The sequence below is a fragment of the Perognathus longimembris genome, chromosome 25 (genome assembly GCF_023159225.1).
Source record: "Perognathus longimembris pacificus isolate PPM17 chromosome 25, ASM2315922v1, whole genome shotgun sequence".
In the NCBI taxonomy this organism is placed as follows: Eukaryota; Metazoa; Chordata; class Mammalia; order Rodentia; family Heteromyidae; genus Perognathus; species Perognathus longimembris.
Genome location: NC_063185.1, coordinates 10434947 through 10459021, shown reverse-complemented (window position 1 = coordinate 10459021; position 24075 = coordinate 10434947). Strand labels below are relative to the sequence as shown.

Here is a 24075-nt window from a genome sequence, read left to right as displayed (position 1 = left end):
GGATCGGGGAACGGGCTGAGGTAAAAAACCACCCAGGTGGCCACGGCCATGGGAGGGCGCGGGGTGACAACTGGGGTGCTGCTAGGGCAGCTGTGTGAGGACTCGGGGTGCTGCTAGGGCAGCAGCAGCATGGAGAACTCGAGGTGCCGCCAGGGCAGCTCTGTGGAGAACGCGGGGTGACCGCTCGGCCGCGGTGTGGAGAACACGGGGTGACTGCTAGGGCAGCAGCGTGGAACACTTGAGGTGAGCGTTCAGGCATTGGATGTAAAACAAAATTAGAGGTCCTGTATCCTTAAGAGTTATAAAAAGCAAATCCAGGAAGGTTAACTTGATTACTTACTCAAACGAAGCAAGGTAGCTGGAGAGCAATTTTAACTCTTAAATTAAAAATAGCTGAAGAAAGCAGGTGCTGGTGGCTCACACCTGTCATCCTAGCTACTCAGGAAGCTGAGATCTCAGGATCTTGGTTCAAAGCCAGGGCAGCAGAGTCGGTGAGACCCTTATCTCCAATTAAGCACCAGAAAACTGGAAGTGGTGCTGTGGCTCAAAGTGGTAGTAGGTAGGGCACTAGTCTTGAGCGGAAGAGCTCAGGGGTAGCGCTCAGGCCCAGAGTTCAAGTCCCATGACCGACAACACGAACAACAAAAAGCTGAAGAGCAATTTTAACACCAATCCAAACAAAAGACATTTTTTCTCAACAGAAAAATATCTTATATTGAAAATAAGTTCTTGAATTCCACTTAAATACTTGTAGTACTCTAAACAGTATTGTAGACGATCTCACGACTATTTATAGCATCTGACAGCTCAGTATAAAAAATGGAACATTAATAGCAATTATGATATCTTCTAGGTGGTTTATGCTCACAGTCTCATTTAAGCATATTTGTATAAATATGCTATCATTGGAGTTTTGGTCTTACAGCATGACTCAATGTTTGAACTATGTAGAGGAAAAACTACTGAGCACAGTGGGAAAACCTCACAGGCGAGAGAGGCAAGAATTAAGATGTCTTAGTGCCCTGAAAGTCAAGATTTGCAGGAGGAATAACATACTTTAGTCCTGGGTAGGATCCCAAATCAGACACTTTTCTTCTAATAACTTATGTGTGTGTGTGTGTGTGTGTGTGTGTGTGTTTCCCTAAGCTAACCTAAAACTAATCTTGTTTTTCTTGATACTTCTGGAGAAATAACTAGACAGAAATAGTCAATAAAATTGTTTTAAATGTGGACATTTTACAGAATTATAGATATTGTTAATAGTACAATAGGTGAAATAAGCTAAACAACCCCCCAAGCTACAAATTCCAGAAACAACTCTATAAATATTTCCAGAAATAGAGAAAAGTAATGGTAATATTTCAGTCTAATGTGGAAATAATGAGTTTTAAATAATGATTATACATTTCTAAAAGAAGAATTGTACTTTGTCATTATATAAAAGTAGCTTCTAGTGGCATAGCTCTCAACTTAAAACAGTTTAATCAGTACCTGGATATGATGAAAACTAAAGTAATTCAGGATTATAATGGAAAAAAATTTATAGCCATATTTATTTCCAGCCTCTAAAAACACTCAAGTTTTCAGTTGTTCTATTTTAATTTTCCTGCAGGTTGACTTCCTAACCCTAATTTACTCAGTTCTACATTTTGATGTTTGAATTTTGATATTTCTGTAAACAACCATTGCAAAACACAAAGGTTCAGGTTTAGACTGAGGCATTTCTATGTCAAGTTTTCCTGTCTAATTTCTGAAGAAAACTTGCAGTCTTTCAATTGCTGATCCTCTTGCAAAGGTATTCAGACAGACCTGGGCAAAATATGTGTGTTCAGTAGCTGAAAGCCCAAATTAAAAGTGCAAGTGAAAGTCATGTGCCAGTGGCTCATGCCCGTAATCCTAGCTGCTCAGGAGGCTGAGGTCTCAGAATTGTGGTTCAAAGCCAGCCAGGGTAGGAAAGTCTGAGACTCTTATCTCCAAATAACCACTAAAAAGCTGAAAGTGGAATGGAGCCTGTGGCTCTACTAGTAGTAGAGTGCTAGCCTTGAGCAAAAAGCTCAAGGACAGCACCCAGACCCTGGGTTTAAAGCACTTGAACCAGTACCAAAATGAAAAAGTGCAAAGTAAACAAAATGTTCCATGTGAATATAAACCAGGAGAATGAACCTAAGAAGGAAACTAAAATAAGTAGATGGATAGGGCTCAAAAAATCTTTTTGTTTTTCTTTTTGTTCTTTTGTGTTGGTCCTAGACTTGAACTCTGGACCTGGGTACTCTCTCTGAGGTCTTTTGCTCAAGGCTAGCACTCTACTATCACGTGAGCCACAGCTCTACTTCTGACATTTTGGGTAGTGAATTAGAGTAGAGATTAGAGTCCCACTGGAGATTAGAGTCCCACGGACTATCCTGTCCAGCTGGCTTCAAACCTTGATTCTCAGATCTCAGCCTCCCTTTGAATAGGTAGGATTACAGGTGAGAGCCACCAATGCCCAGCTTAAAGAAGAGTTAAATGTGTTCTTTTAATTAAAGGCTCAGAATCACAAGGAAAAAAATCGTTTGTCAAATGGAGACAGTAATAGCCTTTTCTTCCTAGAAACGTCCTGGAGAGCATGGTTAAATACATGTTGTTAGAAAGTACCTGGAACATAATTAAGTTTCTGATAATGGTTATGACTTTTACTGTTATAACTAGTTAGGACACAGTAATGGAAAAATAGTAAGAAAGAACTGCAAGAGCCAATAAGCATGAAACAAATAAAGCTACATTATTGTCCAACTGGAAACAAAATGTAAATAGTGTTATATGTAGAGACTTGAGTATTCTCATGGATTTTTGTAAATGGTACATAAACTATTTCAGCCTTTCTGGAGACATGTCATCATGAATCAAAAACTTTAAAGATATGTATCAAAATACCCCATAGGTAAAATTGTATTTTAAAGATTAAGAGGTAAAATAGATATGAGAGCCTGTTGTTTTTTATTCTTAGTATACAGTTTCAAACATACTGGTGCAACAGGAATAAGAAATGATCTCAGATGCACAAATTGGGAACTCACTCTGCATTTCTTGGGAAGCTCCTATCATAGCTAATGAGAATAAAACAAAGATTCCTACAGCAAAATGAAGAACCAAAGACAAGATGAAGCTAAGATTCTGAGAAAGTGAGAGGGATAGTAGACCCTGGAAGCTTGCCATGTGGGATAGAAAGGCTCTTTCATTGTTTATCTAGTCTCTTCTACTGCTCAAAGTTGGTGCCCTAGACCCTTCCATTTTCACTTTAGTGTGATTTTTTTTGTGTGTGCCCAGAGACAGTGGGAGATAGAACCAGTTTCCAACAAGAATGTTAAGATAAAGTAATTTGTGGATAAAACCATAGGCAATTGGATTTTTAATACTTAAACACCTCCAATGCGGAATGATTGCAAACTGCTCAATATTCTTCTAGTCTTCATTTCTCTTCTCTTTACTACTACTACTCTCCAGTAATAGATAGGTTAGATTGTAAGGGAAGCAAGCTATAGGGGAGAGCTCATGGGTTAGTGGGACCATATAGCAGTGAATATTATTCCTAGTCTCTTCAAAAACTAGGTTCTTATATACAATTTCAGTTGTTTCCTAAACAGATGTGAATATAAAATCACTTACTCCAATGGTTTCCATATTTTGCTGCACATTTCATAGCACCACTGAAGCTAAATTCTCATTTCCAGCATTCTGACTTAATTGGTATTAGCTGTTATCTGGGCATTGAGAGTTTGAAAAGCTCCCTAGGTGACTATAATGTGCAGCAAAGTTTTAGAACCACTGCTTTACTCTCCAAAGTTTTGGTTCATTTTTATTTTGGCTTTACAGGGATCACAGATCCCTGTAGCAATTTTGTTGAAGTACTTCAGTTTGCCAGTATACAAACTAGTTTGGTGTTTAGTTGTTTCTTTACATGGCTCAGTGTGACTTCTCAATAGTTATTAACAATTATGTAAGCCTTTGCTATATATAATGAGTGAAAATTTAAAATTAATTGTTGATATTCTCCAACTTTTGTGATTGTGAAAATAATCTCAGAAAGATGGCGATTATTCCCACTTCAAATTATCTAGAGAAGTCACTAGAACAATACTATTTATAAACTTAAATTGTAAAATTAGGTAAATTGCTGCTGGCTTTGGCCTCTGAGTTGGAGACAGCAATTAGCATTTGGAATTTTGCTAAATATGATTGAATATACTTTTGTTTCCAACTTTATGTACAGTAAAAGGATATACTTGTTTGCCTATTCTATTTTTAATATTTTTCCTTATTGTACATAATACTCACATGGTCATTTATGCATACACTATACCTTGATCAGACTCTTCCTTTCCATCTTCTTTCACACACCCCACCTCCAACCTGTTGCCCCTTTCTAAACTAGTCTCAAATTAATTTCAATTTATCAATGGAAGAATAATAGACTTACCAAAGGAATAGACGTATCATTTTCATAAACAAAGGAGATATTAAAAAATATCAGGGAGAAAAAAATTCTTAGGCAAGTGGATCTCTAGTAATGGAATTTCAGTACTTGACGGAACAATATTTAAAAAATAAGTAACTCCCTCTATTTCTCCAAGTCACCTGTGCACATCTTTCCCCTGTCTTTATTCTGTCTTTGACCAACATTATCTTTTTCTTATTTTTGAATTGAATCAGTTTTCTGTCTTAGTGTTAAAGTATCAACCTGGAACACAGAAAACAAATCAAAATTACTTTGAGCATTACTTATCACTAAAATCTGTAGAGATAGCAATCTCTTTAGATTGGAATATAGTATGGAATTTCCTTTAGGAAGAGATTTTTGTCTTTATGTTAATTTCTAGCTAAGCATAAAGTGATATGGAAAAGAAACCGAATATCTCAGATTTTTCTTTCTTGTTTAAAGCCTCACTGGTCACATCATTACTCAAATCTGAAATCTTGGCAAAACTTGAACATTTATCCCTAAAGCTATTTCATTTAATCTGTAAGTCCTATGAGAGATATAGCTGAAAACTCCATTGAATGAATCCTATTTCACTACTCCCACCACTGTGCCCTCAGTTCTGGCCCTCATCTTCTTTTATTTAAATTAAAATAATACATTTCACAATATTTTGCCCTGGAGGACAGACAGCTGCAGATGTAATATTCAGGTGGATAGGCATTATGAAACCTGAAAGTCTTAAATATGTTTACAATCAAATTCCTAACTCAGACAGAAGAATGCCCTGAGTGCCATCGTCAGCACCACAAAAGAGTTTTATGTTTTAAACAAAAACTCTTTAATCATGAAGTAGAATTTATAAGTAGAAAAAAGGCACAACACAAAACAAATGTGTAGCTTAAACATTCAAAGAAACCACTAGCAACTCCTATCCTGTCTCCTCCCATGCCTCTTCTTTTCTCTCCTCCAGCATAGCCCATTACACTGAATTCCACTTCTCTAGTTGTACCTGGTTTTGGACTGTGTGTAAGTGGAATCATTCAGTATGTTCTATTTAGAACCTTTATCTCCACATTACGGGCATTCTTTGTAAGTACCCTTATACTATCACACTTAATTTTGTGCATAAATTAGGTTAACCTTCTTTTCTTCAGACCTGAGAACATCTTACTCATTAACTTTCTGTTGTACAAAATTTCACAGTGACACTTAAATGTTTGTAGAGCTTGTGTGTGTGTGTATGTGTATGTGTGTATGTATGTGTATGCATATGCATGCACGCATGTGCGTATGCATTCATGAGCATGCATACACCAATCATGGTGATTGAACTCAGGGCCTGGGCTCTGTTCTTGAGCTTTTGTTAACTCAAGACTAGCACTCTATCACTTGAGCCACAGATCTATTTCTGGCTTCTTTTTGGTGGTTAATTGAAGACTCATGGACTTTCTGCTTGGGCTTGCTTTGAACCATAATCCTCAGACATCAGTCTCTTGAAGAGCTACAATTACAAATGTGATCCACCAGCACCCAGCATGAAGAAGTCTTTTGAAGGACAGCAGGGAAGGAAGTAGCCTTCTGGATGGTGCTAAGAGAGGCCATGTCCAGTGCCAAGTTTTGACCTTCTAAAACATTTTGCAGAGAAGTCATCACTTGACCCCTTTATTACTTCAGTTCTAGTGCCTTAGACAAGACCCACCACCTTTATTTTGATTTTGTTGCTTTCATTTAAAAACAAAGTAAAACTATTTTCCTTTACTTTGGAAATGGAACATCAAGACAACTTTCATGTCTTTCTAGGTAGAAAGAAATTATCTAGGTCATGTGGGACAGTCATACCATAGGTGCCTTATGTGCATGGCACATTTATCCTCAAAGTCAGGTGTTTCATAGACATATGAAAAAATGCTCTACATCACTGGCCATAAAGGAAATGCAAATCAAAACAACATTGAGATTCCATCTCACCCCAGCAAGAATGTCATATATCAAGAAAACTAATAATAACAATTGTTGGAGGGGATGTGGCCAAAAGGGAACCCTACTTCATTGTTGGTGGGAATGTAAACTGGTTCAGCCACTCTGGCAAGCAGTATGGAGATTCCTCAGAAGGCTCAATATTGAACTCCCCTATGACCCAGCAGCCCCACTGTTGGGTATCTATCCAAAAGCCCACAAACAAAATCACAGTAATGCCACCAGCACAACAATGTTCATCGCAGCACAATTTGTCATAGCGAGAAGCTGGAACCAACCCAGATGCCCCTCCATAGATGAATGGATCAGGAAAATGTGGTACATTTACACAATGGAATTTTATGCCTCTATCAGAAAGAATGACATTGTTCCATTTGTAAGGAAATGGAAGGACTTGGAAAAAGTTATACTAAGTGAAGTGAGCCAGACCCAAAGAAACATGGACTCTATGGCCTCCCTTATTGGGAATAATTAGAACAGGTTTAGGCAAGCCATAGCAGAGCATCACAAGGCCCAATAGCTATACCCTTAGGAACACATAAGATGATGCTAAGTGAAATGAACTCCATGTTATGGAAAAAAGTGATATATCACAGTTGTAACTACTTTCAACGTCCTATGTGTATGTGTAGTTTCTATTATTGATGATGTTCTAGTATCACCTTCCTATGGTTGTACCTACACTATCTCTGTAATCTTATCTGAGTATATTGGAAACCGTGTTTACTGGTATTGGAAGTAGGAAATTGAAAGGGAATACCAAATTTGAGAGACACAGGGTAATAAAAGAGAAATAACTACAAAAGCAATACTTGCAAAACTGTTTGGTGTAAGTGAACTGAACACCTGGGGGGGGAGGGAAAGGGGGGGAGGGAGGGGGGCATGAGGGACAAGGCAACAAACAGTACAAGAAATGTATCCAATGCCCAACGTATGATACTGTAACCTCTCTGTACATCAGTTTGATAATAAAAATTTGAGAAAAAAAAAAGATGGTAGAGATACATAGAGATAATAAAGAGTTGTCAAACCCCCGGCTCTCATATTTGGTATTTCCATTACTATGAACAAAAATTAAGGAAATTCACATAAATCCTTTGTGGCTATCAGAGGCAACTCACTTTAAAATTTTTATCTTAATGATAGTTGTAATATAAAATTGTGAAGTTCAATTTCTATTGAACTTCATATACCCTTACCCTTCATATACCTAGCTACTCCCTACTTTGGCACCACTTGTCTTTATGTTCTATCTATCTGGAGTTCATTCCTAGCCTCTCCAGTGTGAGACCGGGGTAGATGGGCGAATCTTCTGTGAAGGCAACCCCGAACTCTAGTTTGGGACCCTCTTCATGCGGTTATAATTATCTGTATTTATTTCTTTGTTACCATTTAGCGTATTATAAATCTTATATATTTGTTTCTTTCACTAACCTTAAGTTGCTTAAAATCCTAATATTTTCTCTTATTTTATAGCAGCATGATTCTCATCAGAGGGTAGATCTGGACAACTATTTATTGAATTAAGACAGTGATTCTCTACCACTAAAAATGATCACAAGCTACCTATAATCTACACAGATGTTCTCCAAGTGGAATCTCAGTTCAATACCATTGCTATCAACCAGGAATTTGTTAGAGTAGGAGTTTTTCAGTTAGACCTACTGAGTCACAAACTATGGAGGTAATCCCAACAATCTGTGATTTAATCAATCTTGCAGGTGATTTTGCTGTACATTAATGTTTCAAAACCACTCATCTCACAGGTTGTACTTAACCTTTGGTTAGAGGCTGGCTAAAAGCCTTTTAACATATCTTGTAATGCTGAAATACTATGATCAAATGAAAATTATTGCAATGTTCATTCCTTTTTTTTGAAGGCACATTTAATTTAATATCAGGAGTGTAATACAAAAGGCTCAAGTACAGTGAAGGAAAACATTCCTCCATTAACACCAACAACAATGCTCTTTCAACATGTGCCTGTTGGATGGGATGAGGCTTTTAAGTTCACCACCGAAAAAAATAATGCAGTGAATCTCATCACAGCCATACAATCTAGTTGTGAAATGAATGTTTATAATGCTTCAAACAGTTGAAAGCTCAAGTTTGATACCACACCTTGTTTGTACATTCCTCTGTTAAGATTATCTACAGTTTTTGAAACCATTAAGCGAACAATCCATTGATTGAAACCACATGGATTTAAGGCTCCGTTGAGGAATTCAGAATCCTAAGCTAATAAATCAAATATATGTCTACTTGTACTGACATCTATTACTTGATTCTCTGATGGCTATTCAAAGTTGGTTTGTAGCAAGTAAAACCTTTAAAAGCAAAATTCACCTCATTTTAGTTTTAACCCAGTAGTTCAACAACAATCATGAAACCCACAGTCTTATCAGTGAAACGGATATACAGTGTCTCTAAGTCACTGTGCTCAAAGTTAAGAGGGATGAATATTCCAGTTTTTACATTTTACTGGAATTTTACATGTTCAATTCAGGATTTAAAAATCTCTAGGGCTGGGGATATAGCCTAGTGGCAAGAGTGCCTGCCTCGGATACAGGAGGCCCTAGGTTCGATTCCCCAGCACCACATATACAGAAAACGGCCAGAAGCGGCGCTGTGGCTCAAGTGGCAGAGTGCTAGCCTTGAGCGGGAAGAAGCCAGGGACAGTGCTCAGGCCCTGAGTCCAAGGCCCAGGACTGGCCAAAAAAAAAAAAATCTCTAGGTTTTCAATCCTCCAAATTGTATAAAGATACAGTGTGCCACAGACTTAAGGCTTCTTTTTCTCCCTCTCTTTTCTTCAAACAGAAACATTTCTCAAGTGTCTACATGTTCTAGAAGGGGAATTTTTCGGAGGTGGCCTCTTCTTCAGAATAGTCCAATGGCAAATCAGGCCTCTGAAGCAAGGGGAAGGGGAAGAGAGAAAAGCTGAAACACAAGGTTCATCTGTTAAGTTTTACCTTAACCATTACAAGCTGGACAGTCTAAGAATGTGGCTTTTTTTTTTTTTTTTTTGGCTCAAAAAGTCGGAGTCTTTGTGTGGAAACAAGCAGTAGGCTGACCCACCACAGTTTTCTCACAGCGGGACTGTCAGGGAAGTCTTGACTGGGGAGTATGATTTGTTTACCTATCAGGCGTAAACTTCCAGGCACTCAGTTCATTTTGGGCTTGTTTCAGTTTGTCCTTAGTCTTTTCCAGTTCACCTTTCATTTTGAGGAAAAACAAGTTGGTCGCTGGGTCGACCATTGTAGATCTCAGTTGGGCAACACTCGGCTGCTGGACTTGCTTGAGGTACTGGATTTGAGTATACACTCTTGCATCTCTTGTTCCTTGGTTGCTAGTCGCATTACAAGGATGTTTTCTCCTCGTGCAGATTCCTGCTGTTGCTGCTTTCATTTTTATTCAAACTGCCTTAAGCCAGTTACATCATTGAGTTAAGATCAGTGTACTTGCCCTCCAAAGCTTGGACATATGCTTCATATTGTTTCCATTTTAGGATTAACTCATCTTGTGCCATAACTTTGAAGTCTGTTTCACTCAGATGCACCTTTTTAGGAAAGAAGTTCTTCGTCGGTCATCTTGAATCCTTTTCAGACTCGGGCTGCGGGGGCGCCACCAGTCACCCAGGCCGAGGCTGGGTTGTTGCCCAGGCTGTTGCCCAGGCCGCCGCCCAGGCCGCCACTGGGTCCCTGTAATGTTCATTTCTAAATACTCGGTCTTCATATATTAACATTTGCATAAATGTTAAGAAAGAAAAACCAGGCTGGGAATATGGCCTAGTGGCAAGAGTGCTTGCCTCCTACACATGAAGCTCTGGGTTCGATTCCCCAGCACCACATATATGGAAAACAGCCAGAAGGGGAGCTGTGGTTCAGGTGGCAGAGTTAGCACTCTGCCTTGAGCGGGAAGAAGCCAGGGAAGGTGCTCAGGCCCTGAGTCCAAGGCCCGGACTGGCCAAAAAAAAAAAAAAAAAGAAAGAAAAACCATCTGAAATGTTGAACGTTTCCTTGGTTTTGATTAGACTTACTAGGAAGCTGCCCATTCATTTGATGCCTTTGCTGTAATAAAAGGATGAGATATTGAACGAATGTTTCAAAGCAAGATTTAAGGGTTGTCAGTGGCCTAATCTCTTATATCTATATGTAATCCTTTCCCCTTAAAGTTCCAACTTTCAGTCCTAGAAGTTCAGTTTGAAAGTCATGAGTCAGACTGAGACAAGTACTTTCTAACTAATCCATAAAAATTTGACACTAATCAACTTTCAACATTTTACTTTATGCTGATTCCTTGAAAAAAATATCTTGTGTGAATATTGATTTGGTTGCTTGCCTGACTTATGATTGTTTTCCTCTGTTTGGAAAAAAAAATCACTTTGGGACAACCATTCATCATATCTTGGGATATTTGTACCTCAACACTAAAGATGTAAATCTTAAGAAAATACATCATGGTTATAATTAAACAGACAAAATTCAGTGATATTAACATGATCAAGGACTTTCTGGCAATAAATTTTGAGATCAAAGTATTATATATGACCCTTCCAAAACAACATGTTCTCCAAAGAACTGTAGCTGACGAACACTTCTGTGACACTAGCTGCATATCTGTAACAGCATCTGATCCCTGGTTTCTAATAATTTTATGCAAGATGCCTAGGGAAAATGCCAGTAATAAAAAGACCACTTAATCTTTTTGCACTTCTGTTTTCTTCTACTGTTATCCTAGCTACTCAGGAGGCTGAGGATCTGAGATTGCACTTCAAAGCCAGCCCAGGTAGAAAGCTCCATGAGACTTAAATCTTCAGTAAACTACTCAAAAAAAGCCACAAGTGGCACTGTGGTTCAAGTGATGGAGCACTTGCCTTGAGCCAAAGAAGCTCAGAGACAGAGCCTAGGCCCAGAATTCAAGCCTCAGGGCCAGTAAAAGAAAATAAATAAAACAAAAGGAAATGTACATGTAGCTTTTGTTCTAAGTAATCCTCTCTGCCTCTCTGCTGGTACTGAAGTTTAACTTGAGGCCTAACACTAGCTCAGCATGCTTGCTCAGCTGATGCTCTACACCTGTACCATGTCTCCAGCCTTGCTTCTTCTTCTTCTTCTTTTTTTTTTTTTTTTGGCCAGTCCTGGGCCTTGGACTCAGGGCCTGAGCACAGTCCCTGGCTTCCTTTTGCTCAAGGCTAGCACTCTGCCACTTGAGCCACAGCGCCACTTCTGGCCGTTTTCTGTATATGTGGTGCTGGGGAATCGAACCTAGGGCCTCGTGTATCCGAGGCAGGCACTCTTGCCACTAGGCTATATCCCCAGCCCCCTTCTTCTTCTTTTTTTTTTTTTAAAGGAGAGAGTCTAGTGGACTTTTCTGTCTACCTTGACTTTGACCTGTGCTCTTCCAAATCTCAGCTTTCTGAATACTTAGGGTTACAGGCTTTAGCCACTGCTGCCCAACCTTCCTAACTAACGTTGTTCTTATCTCTTTACCTCTGAACACAAAATACATTCCATTGAAAGCATGTTATTTGATTCTCACTTTTTTAAAATTTAATTTTATTGTCAGTATGATGTAAAGAGGGGTTACAGTTACACAATAAGGTAGTGGGTACTTTTTTTTTTTTTTTGTCAAAGTTGTTACCGCCTCCTTGATTCTCACTTTTGCTATTTTTCTTCTTAGGAGATTTATAAATTAAAGACTTCAATAGCCTCCCCGTTTTTGGTTTTAATTAAAACATCTTTTGTTTGGTTTAATTAAAACACCTTTTATGTCTTATTATAATAAAGGAGGGTTACAGGTAAATAGTACATTTCTTTTTGGGCAGTGTCACCCCTTCCCTTGCATTCTCCCTGATTTTCTCTCCCAATCCCTACAAGTTGTACAGTTCATTTTCACCAGTATCTAGTCACTACCACTGCTGCATTTGTTTACCCTTTTTCATAGCTTTCCTTAATTTTTAAAAATTGTAATGATAAAGATGATGCACAGAGAGGTTACCGTTTCATACATCAGGTAATGTGTACATTTCTTTCTGGCGAATGTCACCCCTTCCTTCTCTCTTTCCCAGTTTCCCTCTCCCATCACCACTCACAAGTTGTATAGTTTATTTTCAACGTAGTGTCCACTGCTGCATTTGTTTGCCCTTTGTTCCTCCATTTCTGTGCCCTTCTTACCCCTCAGAAATAACAGGTAAATGAACAAACAAGACAAAAACCCCAAAAGTTAAGACAATGCCATCTCCACTAACAACAGCAGAAAGTCAAAACCTTGTTTCCATTTCCTGGAATTCATTTTGATAAATATTATTTTAAATGTTCTGAGGCACAGAAGCATTGTACCGTTGGGTTCCTCCCCTTAGATTATCCTCCTTTAGTCTCACTGTGTGTGAATGCCTAGAGTCCTGTATAATTTATCATGTCCCAGTGTATTTTAGATCTGGCTTCTGCATATGAGAGAAAATATGCGCTGTTTGTCTCTCTGAGCTTGGCTTACCTCACTTAACATGATTTGTTCTAGGTTCATCCATTTTCCTGCAAATGAAATATTGTTCTTTATAATAGTGGCATAAAATTCCATTGTGTGTAAGTACCACATATTTTTCCTGATCCACTTGTCTATTGTAGGATATCTGTGCATAGCCTTCCTTTTTTCTGCTAGCTTCCCTTCAGGAAACTAATAGATACCACAACCAGGCTCACACCTTATTCTGCCAGCATTATTATCTATCCTTAACATCCCATGTCCTTCCAGCGGCATCCTTTACTTTTTAATTTTTTCAATTTCTGCTTTCCAAGTTTGTTACCCAAATTTCTGCCCTTATTTTCCGGGTGATTCCTGCATAGCTGTTGGGTATTTTATTGCTCACTAGTTTGCTAGAGTTGCATTGCAGATGGGCTAAACAGCAGAACTTATATTCTCATAGTTCTAAAGGCTACAAGTTAGAGATCAAGGTCTTGGCAGGTCTAGTTTCTTCTGAGGTCTCTTTCTCTTGCATTAAGAAAAGTAACATTAGTAATGTATAGACTAAAATGTACATTTTTATAATTCTTTGCCTTAAATATCTTTCCTGGACTTCTTTGTCCAGCTCCTATTTAAAACATTTCAAGCTTCAGCTATGGGCCATGGAAAACTTCTCTTATTTTTATAGCTAAATTAATATTCAGTGTGTTTCCTGAACACCCTGTGCATGTTGATGTCTCTGCATGATCTCAAGCTTTGTAACCCTCGGCTTGATGCTTAGAACAATGCTAAGTGAGTCCTTGCTAAATAAGTGAAAATGTTCCCAAATGAGATAGATTAAAAGATAATGTATACAACTAAGCACATAAATATAATCATACACATAATGCTGTACATTTTATAAAGCAATTGTAGTACAATATTGTACAATAAACATATAAATTTTGGTTATTTCAAAAACCTACAAAAATTTCATGTCATTCAAACGCTCTAAACATGGCAACAGTTTGTTAAGATTTCTTTCTTATTCTATTGTGCAGTAAGCAAACAGTGGCTACAACCATTTCCCTCTCTGTGTCTCAGCAGAGCTGCAGGGGAGTGCTCAGTAGAGAGCAGTGACAGTGAAGAATGACCAGGCTGGCAGAAGACTAGCCATTGCATTAGCAAGTTTTTCTATTCTTCAACACACACCATTATGAAAATGAGCACTACAAAGCAAGCATAAGGGAAGGACGATGGATATAAGGTTATTTTTCATACAAGTCATTCTTTATAATTGTTTTTCTTAACACAGAACGGGGTCCCACAACATAATGAAGTATGCATAAAAATAAAATGAACGCTCAGTTTAAAAAATGTCTATAGGACTTGTGGGAATAATTTAATAATAGATAGAAATAACAAATGTGGTATGTATTGAATAACTTGGATATACAGATGATGTAGTTAAAAAGCATCAGCCCAGTTGTGGTTAATGTTTAAAACGAGACTTGGAGAAATGAATCTCTGAAGTGGAAAATGACAAAGAAACTCTGAATATGATTAAGTATAAGCCTGACCAAAAAATGAATCAGATTTTTCTACACATTTTTCTACACGTGCGCATGCACTCACACACACACACACACACACACGCACATACACATACATTTCTTTTACTGTCATGAAGAAATAGCAAAGCTATTTTAAGTGCATCCTTAAGCACTTCCTAGAAGTGCTGTCTGTACTTATCATGAGACCTACAATTTTCAATTTTGTTAAAATTAACTTAGCTGTCACCTGTTATGAGCTAGGTTCGGTGGTACCTCATGCCTGAATCATTGATAATTGGGGAAAAAAAGTAGTAACTGACTTGTACTTAAAATGGTTTACAGGAGGCTCAAGATTGTCTTTTTCTCTTACAGTTTTTACATTTTGGGGAAGACTCAGTCACAACAATTACAACTAATTGTCACAAATGTAGTGTGTTGCTAAGTGATACATTTACCCAGCTGTGTAAGAGCATTATAGAAATAATCAAAACTCCTAAGTACTTAATCAAATTTACCCAGTTGTGACTGTGTCTGAATCAAGACCATTGTCAGTAGTTGCCATTCAGGGTTCAGAGCCCTGGCTCTCTATAACAGCTGTTCAGGCAATGGATCTAGTAAGGATGCTTTAGTTTTCACAGGGCCTTTGCTCTTTAAGTGTCCTAGCATTTAAAGCGTGGGGTGCCTCATGCTGTGACACATGGAGAAAATAACAGAAGCCACTGAATCAATGGCAGGAAATAAAACAGCACTAAACTGTCTTCAGGGAAAAACTTCCAATTAAGTCACACCTCCTCTCCATGATCATTCTTCTGTCAATTTAAGTCTGATTCATTGTGTTAGTTTTATACAGAGGCAGCTTTTAGTCCCTAATAGACTCAACAATTTACATTTTGGCAGGATTATATAGGGCTCTGTTTTTTTTTAAACTTTTATATGTCTATGAAAGATTCCACCAGACCTTCTTCCCATCTTACAACTTATGCCAGTATCTCCAAAGATATCCAAGCATGATACCTTTGACACTAGTAATGTGATGCTTGTTAACACTTAACCTTTTATTTTTTTCTGTTTTATTTATGTATTTATTCTTAATTAAATTTTATTGACAAGGTGTTGTGCAAAGGGGTACAGTTACATAATAAGGTAGTGAATACATTTCTTGTCATATCTGTTACACCCTCATTTTTCTTTCCCTTCCCTAGTTCAGGTAGGCATATATACAATATCCAGTGTACCAAAATCATATACAGTAACCACATAGGGTATGCCAAAGGAAATTCACCTAGAACATTAAACATGAACATTTAACCTTTCAATTTCCTCAGAGTAAAGTTATGTATTCATCCTGTTTTCAAATATATACAGTCTGACAACTCTTTGGAATCTGATCAAACCATCCTATCATGAGTATGGGTATAGCAGAACATTGTCTTCTAAGGCTTCTCTTGTTTCTTGCTCTTACCCAGTACATTGAGTTAGATATCTTCTGTGCACCTGCCATCAGCTTCCATGTGCTTTTTTTCCTGTAGTGGAGTGTCTGAAGGACTAACAGTGCCTTTGAGGCCCATTATGACCTTCCTTTCCAGTATCTCTCTGTTCTCATTTCTGCTTACTCTGTTGCATCCTTTCCCTAACCATTCCTCAAATAAGCAAAGTGCCCAAGTATTTGATCACCTGATGCCTGCAGTGGGCTCTTCCCATTGCCTACCACTCTCCTCAAAACTGTCTTTGTTCACCACCTTCCTGCTTCCAGGTCTTTGATCAAATAGTATCATCTCTCTTAGGCGCTTCTTGGTGTCTTGTAAGACAAGATTGCACCCCGGTTTGATATATTATGTTCCTTATGTTTTCGGTTTTCATTTATCTTTTTTTTTTGTGCCAGTCTCAGGGCTTGAACTCAGGGCCTGGGCACTGTCTTTGAGCTTCTTCTGCTCAAGACTAACACTCTACCACTTGAGCCATAAGCACCACTTCCTGCCTTTTCTGTTTATGTGATTGGCACTGAGGAATCGAACCCAGGGCTTCATGCATGCTAAGCAAGCACTCTACCACTAAGCCACATTCCCAGCCCTCCTTATGTTTTTGGTTTCTATTTTATTCAAAGAACATATGACTACACAGTGTGTGTTACTTTTTTTTTTTTGCTGGTCCTGGGGCTTGAACTCAGGGCCTGGGTGCTGTCCCTGAGCTTCTTTGTATTCAAGGCTAGCACTCTACCACAGCAGCATTTCTGGATTTTTCTGAGTAGTTTATTGGTGATGACTGTCATGAACTTTTCTGCTTGGACTAGCCTCGAATCACGATCCTCAGATCTCAGCCTGCTTGAGTAGTTAGGATTACAGAAGTGAGCCACTAGTACCCAGCTTAATTACTTATTTTTGTTTTCTACCAACTCTCTTGGAGAGGGTTGCATTAATCTGTATTGTTGTATCCTGTTGCCCAGAGCTAGTAATCAGTAAATAGGTACTCAGTGAACAAATTATTAAGTAAATAAATAAAACATAGGCTGTAAATTATGAGAGAACCTAATCCAAATATGAAAAGATTTTTTTTAGTGACTTAGAAGCTAACACCTAAAAGGTTGAGGAAGGAGAAGAGAGTACTTCAGATGGAGGAAAGTAGATGTGCTAGAAAGAGTGTCTTATTTGAGGAGTTGAAGTAGTTTATTCTGCCTGGTGTGTAATAAGGGATTTGAGACAGAGTGTGAGATAGGAGGTGGTGATGGAAATGATGTAAGCATAAAGCAGGTTGATGCAAAGGCTTCATGTAACATACTGATCATTTGGGGATTTTATCTTAGGGGAATAACTGCCCTGCACAGAAGTGACTTGCATTTTAGGATTATCACACCAGAAATCACATGTAAGATAATAGAGGCAGAGAAGTGGGGGAGTGACTTGGCTAACAGTGTGTTTCTATAATTTGAAAAAATAATATGATCTTAATAGCAGTATTATTGATTTTGCTTATTTTTGGAGATGGGACTCAAGGCTTTGTGCAGGCTAAGAACATGCTCTACCATTGAGCTCACTTCTATAATGCCTCTTTGAGCTCTTTGTTTCAAGCATTAGTGATTTACATACTAAGTACTTTGCATATTTCTCATTTTATCACTGTTAAAATCCTGTGAGGACAAGAACTATTACTATTTCTATTTTTTATGGGTAAAGGAACTGAGGCTTAGAGAAGTTAGATACAAATTGTCAAATTTACACAATACGTAAGTGACTGAAGTCTGACTTCAAAGCCTGTGCTCTTCCATTGAATTACTGCATATGTATTTCTTTTTTGAAAAATTTTAATTATTATTATAAAGGTTATGTATGGAGGGGTTACAGTTACGTAAGTCAGGCAAAGAGTACATTTCTTTTTGGAGAATGTCACCCCATAGGTATTTCTTATGTAGACTTTAATATTTTCCAAAAGCTCTATTAGTTATTACTTGTCTATCAGAAACATTAGTAGCAAATGCTCAGTGGACCTAGATAATGAAGCAATGCCATCTCTCCCTTTGAAACATTAACCTGGAAATCAGGCTGTTGTTTTTTTTTCAAATTTTTATTATCAAACTGATGTACAGAGAGGTTACAGTTTCATACATTAGGCATTGGATACATTTCTTGTACTGTTTGTTACATCGTCCCTCATACCCCCCCTCCCCCTTTCCTCCCCATGATTTGTTCAGTTCACTTACACCAAACAGTTTTGCAAGTATTGCTTTTGTAGTTGTTCGTCTTTTTTTACCTTGTGTCTCTCAATTTTGGTATTCCCTTTCAATTTCCTAGTTCTAATACCAGTATACACGGTTTCCAATATACTCAGATAAGATTACAGAGATAGTGTAGGTACAACCACAGGAAGGTGATACAAGAACATCAACAATAATAGAGGCTACAGATACACATGGGACGTTGAAAGTAGTTACAACTGTGATATAACAATTGTTTCCATAACATGGAGTTCATTTCACTTAGCATCATCTTATGTGTTCAAAGGGGTATAGCTATTGGGCTCTTGTGATCCTCTGCTATGACTTGCCTAAACCTGTACTAATTATTCCCAATAAGGGAGACCATAGAGTCCATGTTTCTTTGGGTCTGGCTCACTTCACTTAGTATAATTTTTTCCAAGTCCTTCCATTTCCTTACCAATGGGGCAATGTCATTCTTTCTGATAGAGGCATAAAATTCCATTGTGTATATGTACCACATTTTGAAATCAGGCTGTTTTAAAGTTTAATTTTTTTACACTTCTACATTATTGAAGTACAGTTGATGTTCAGTAATCTGCACATGTTTAATGAGTTCTCACGTACCTCTGTGAATATATCCATCTCAAGCTTCCCTGTGTTCATTTGTTGTTTGTTAATTATTGTAAAGGTAATGCATAGAGGGGTTACAGTTACATAAGTTAGGTAAAGAGTACATTTCTTTTTGGACAGTGCCACTCCTCCCCTTGCTCTCCATTAGTTTTTCCCTCCCATTCCCACCCTCAAGTTGTATAGTGCATTTTCAACATAGTGTTATTTATATCTTTTATACTTGTTATAGTTACTTTTCCTAATCTTAGATTTTTCAGAAATATTCACAATGGTTTACTCACTAGACATCCAGTTGATGCAGTAGCATTTATTGAAAAAAATGCTCTGTAAGGCTTCTCAGTTGAAATAAGTAAAGCAATCATGTGTTCCTAATGAAATGTTTTGTAAACAGACTTGAGCACCTTCCCATGTTGCCTGTGAGTAGAAATAAGTGATAACCTAAACTACATTCACAAAAACATGGGAGATTAAAGGGTAAGTTCCCCAAAGCATTCTTTTAAGTATGTGAAAATAACCCACAGTGTTCAGTTAGCCTGTTTGCATTTCTTTTGCTCAGTTTGTAGAGCAAAATAAGACTCAAAATGAAAAATTACTAAATGGCAGCTAAATTTTTGGATATTAAAACGTGTGTTGCACTGAAGCTTACATATTATATTTAAGTACTTTGTTGCTATTTCAAGACGTTATTATAAATATGAGTTATGCAAATAATATATACAACTTCAGGAATATTTGTATAAAAAGATGTAATTTATCCATTAAAGGATTTAGGAATAAATCTTCTAGTCTGTATTACATTGAAAAATGTAGGACTGGTAATTTTCTTAACACAAACTTACTTATGTATTTTTCAAATGAAGAGATATCAGTAAACAAAAATACATTTTTATATTTTCTAACATTTATTTTTAAGTTTTATATTTTCTAAAACCATATTTAAATGCTGTGCTCTGGTTAGCCATATTGTCAACAGGCGATTTTAAATATTGGTGACCCTTTTATTGTAGTAACAAGAGTGAACATGAAGCCTAGTCTCAATAATTTTTTAAATGCTAGTCCTGGGTCTTGAACTCAGGGCCTGGGCACTGTCCCTGAGATATTTTGCTGAACACTAGCACTCTACCACTTGAGCCACGGCTTCACTTATGGCCTTTTCTTTTTTTTAATTGGAGATAAGAATCTCACATGTTCACAACAGCCCTTATTCTTTGCCAGAAAATAACTCCATATTTTCTTTAATAAGACTGTGACCTCAGCGACACATCATGATGACCCTGAACTACCTGGAATTTCTAAATATGTAAAATATTTCTGTGCCTTTAATAATCTTTGCTATTAAAAATGCATTTTCCTTCCCTCAGATCCAGATATTAAATACAAAATGTGAAAAACAGGAGAGGATTTCCATGCTGATAAAGGTAGTTATCTAATTTATAATATGTGACAGTATTTTACCAGGTGCAGAAATAATGGCTAAAATTGAACGAGAAGGCAGTAAACTGATTATAGGTCACCAATTTTTATGTATGTGTACATTTCTGTAAGTATAACATGATTGTGTCCTGAAGCAAGGAGAGACAAGCAAACTGGAAATAACAACATGTTATGCAGCATTAGGGATATAAACAAAGACAAATGAACAAAAACATATTTCATTGCTGAAATCATTAATTCTACGACTTCTGTAATCTGTGGGGCCAGATAATGGCCTGACAGTTTGCAAGGAGAATGGTGAACAGATAGGGAACATAAATATTGGATATGTGACTAATTGTTGCAATGCAGCTTCTTGGCTGCTTTATCAGCTGAGTATCAAAACAGACCAACTTAAGGAGGGCCCTCAATAAATGTCAGTGAATACTCTTACTGTGTGCTATCAGCAAACACCTATACACACAATTTGTACTTAGCCAGTGTGGTCTGATGAGGTTCTATGAGCTGTTCACAGCTCTGTCCCTTCAATTAATCAGTGGTTTATTCTGGTTGGTCAAGGAATGGGTTTTGCTGCATATTAATTACTTAAATATCACCAAGCACTAACCACTTCATAACACTACTAAATACCATACCTACACTTCCCATAAAACATGCCTAACACACATTTCTGTGAACCAACATCATACACTATCTAATAGCCTATGTTACACTCCTGACAAAATACGAGGACCCAATGAAACCTTAACATAAAATTTTTTCAACATGTTTATCTTTTATAAGATCTGTGAAATAACCCAAATCACATAACCCAAATAGCCCAAATCACCTTAACTTGTTATTGTCTATGTACTTCATTACTTACATATATGCATAGATAAAAAATACTTTTGTGTACAAAATGGTATGGATATATAGAGGAGGGATTGGAAAGAGAGAGTAGGCAGTTGGGGAGTTAATGAATGAGGAAGGATGACTTTCTCTTCAGAAAAACACACAATAGAAATTCGTTGTTACTGGCATTTAAGGATCAACATCATAAGTACCGATTCTGGTGATTTTATGAAAAGAATGGCTGGGCACCAGTGGCTTACACCTGTCATCCTAGTGACACAGGAGGCTGAGATCTGAGTATCTGCCAAAGATAGCAGTTTGAAGCCAGCCCAGGCAGGAGAGTCTGTGAGACATTATCTCCCCTTAACCATGCAAAAGCCAGAAGTGTAGCTGTGAGCTCAAGTGGTACAGTACTTACATCAGTCTAATATTCTCACCAGTCTTGAGGAAATCCAGTTCCTAAAGTCTCCCTGCTTAGATCTTGAGACTAATGCTCCTTATAATTGCAATTATTAATAATTGCCTAGTAGTAAGCTAATCTGATAGAAGCATAGACATGTATGTGTAAAATAGCTAATTTTGACTAAAAAATGTAGATTTCTTTGAGTTCCTGAAGGTGATGTAGAAGTCCATAACATAGTTCATGACCACGTAGAGGGGACATGTGTTGATTTCTACCAACTTTGTCGATACATTACCAGGTTAGAACAACTTTAAACTGGATTCTTGGCTTTATAAGAGTAGCTAGGTGGTATGTATTGGATAACAAATTCTGCCTGTAAGAGGTCATTTGCTTTCACATTTCCTGCTCTTCCCATTTCCTAAATTAAAGTCAGATCATTTCGTTGGAGAAGTTTTCATGGACCCATATTTAATCTATCTCACTGAAAGGTCACAAGATCAATACCGTTTAATAGGAAGGTAACATGAGCCATCTATCTATACATAATGTAAAATATTCTTGTAATGATATTAAAAATAAATATATGTAATATCAACTTTATTCACATATATCATTTAATGTTATTTTAGATGGTAATCAGCAAAGAAATTGTTGATGAGACTTGTGTGTTCTTTTCCATATTATCTTTGGAATAGATTCTTTGCTGTTTGAGCACATGGATGGTAAGTTACACAGACAGAACATCTGTGCTTATAGTTTCAAAAACATACAGTTTTGATTTGCCCAAATTGTTCCAGAAAAAAAGCTAGAAGCTTTCAACTAAATGTTTTTTAGTATCAGTTCTTTGATGGAAATTAATTGGAATAATATAAAATTTAAATATATTTTCTCCATTTCACTAGACAGGTTGATTAGACAGCTATATGTTAAGGTACCTCTATTGTTTTCTTGTGACCTCTTTAATTGGGATAACATAGATGATGAAATAGATGATGAACACAGATGAACATAGATGATGAAATTTCAAAGCCCCTCAATGGCAAATGATCTTACAGAGTTCTGATATTTACAATTCCTCTTTCTCATTCCTGTCTAGTGTTTGCTTCCAACTTTTGGGTTTTCAAGGTCTTAAACAGATATTTTATAAAATATTTCTAATGCTTTAACCCACTTTAGAAAATTTATTTCAGTAAGAATGTCAGCTGTGGTACCTAAGTCTTTAGTTTACCTCCCAAGATTTGAGTTACTCAGTCATGAGTAAAAGATAATGAAAGGTTATTTGTCTAAAATGCAGGCACTTCTCAGATTACTGGAGAAATAAACAAATGATTTAAGTAGTAAAAATGGAAAATCATCTACCACATAAGTCGGCTAACTCATACCAAAGTTGATTGTGAGTAAAATGTTCTCTTATTGCTAAATTGATGTCCTATTTCTTGCTCTTGAAATATTATTACAAGTAGAAAATTGCAAATATTTCAAGATAAAATGGCATCCACTATGAAGGGTTTATTTATTGTGCTTGAAAAATAATACAGAGACTGCCTTATGGGCCAGTTTCATAAACTTTGTATTTCATAAGAGAATTCAGTGTGATTGAGTGTAAGTTTCTTATATAATTGGTCCAATACCTTCTGAGTTGGTGTCTGCTGCCGCTTATGTTTCAATGTTAGCATTCTTCTGCTTCTCATATCTACAATTCTTTATTTGTGACACATGGGACAAAGGAGACATGGAAGCCTGGATTTTGAAGTGAAATTAGTTGTCTTTTCCCCCAAAAGGACAAGAGCTGACAGTTCCATTATAAAACACAGTGTAACGTAAAATGTACAATGCCAAAATTATTGAACATCCAATTTTCTCATTAAACATGGAATTCTATATATTGGTGGGGAACCAGGATTATGATATCATAAGGCAGCTGACAACTAATTTACTTACCTAACATATACTTGACAGCATAAACAAACTATACTAGAGCATACATATTTTTAGTATTCCTTGTACTATGGATTCATACCATTAAATAAATGTTCCATGAAATATGTATTTATTGGACAGATAATTAAATTGGCAGTAATTTATTGAGCAAACACTGTAAGCAAGATACAGCTATATAAAAATGCAAAAGTGAAAAGCCATGGTTTTCTAATCTTATGAAACAAAGTGAAAATGTTCATCTTAAGGCATAGTTTAACACTTAGGGAAGACTGTTAACAAGCTTAATAACTTCAGGATATCCCATGAAGCTTTTTGTAGTACATTTAAAATTTTATGTTTTCATGTGTGGGTTCTTAAAACTTAATGGCGTATTTCTTCCCTCCACTGATTTCTGCTGAGGCGGGCTCTGACTTTCCTGTTTTTGCCCCTTAGCCAGAACCCATCTCTCCTCTCCAGATTCCTAGCATATGTAACTCTCTCTCGTGGATCTTATTTCTTTATTTTATATTCCATTTATCTGTGCAGTTGTTTAATTTTTCTCAGCAGCTCTGGTTTTCTCAGAAAGTCAGAATACATTCCTAGCCATCAATAGAGTGCACTATCTATAATAATATTGAGAAAATGAACATGCAAAACAAATATGCATATAGGCAAGTAATAACACTCTTAAGGTTGTATAGTAAAAGCTGCCATTGTGTGTGTGTGTGTGTGAGAGAGA

At 37.1% G+C, this 24075-nt stretch overlaps 1 pseudogene; it reads right to left on the bottom strand.

Annotated features, from left to right (window-relative positions):
• Window positions 1-9227: 9227 nt before the first annotated feature.
• On the bottom strand, window positions 9228-23107 carry LOC125341791 (annotated as a pseudogene).
• Window positions 23108-24075: the final 968 nt, after the last annotated feature.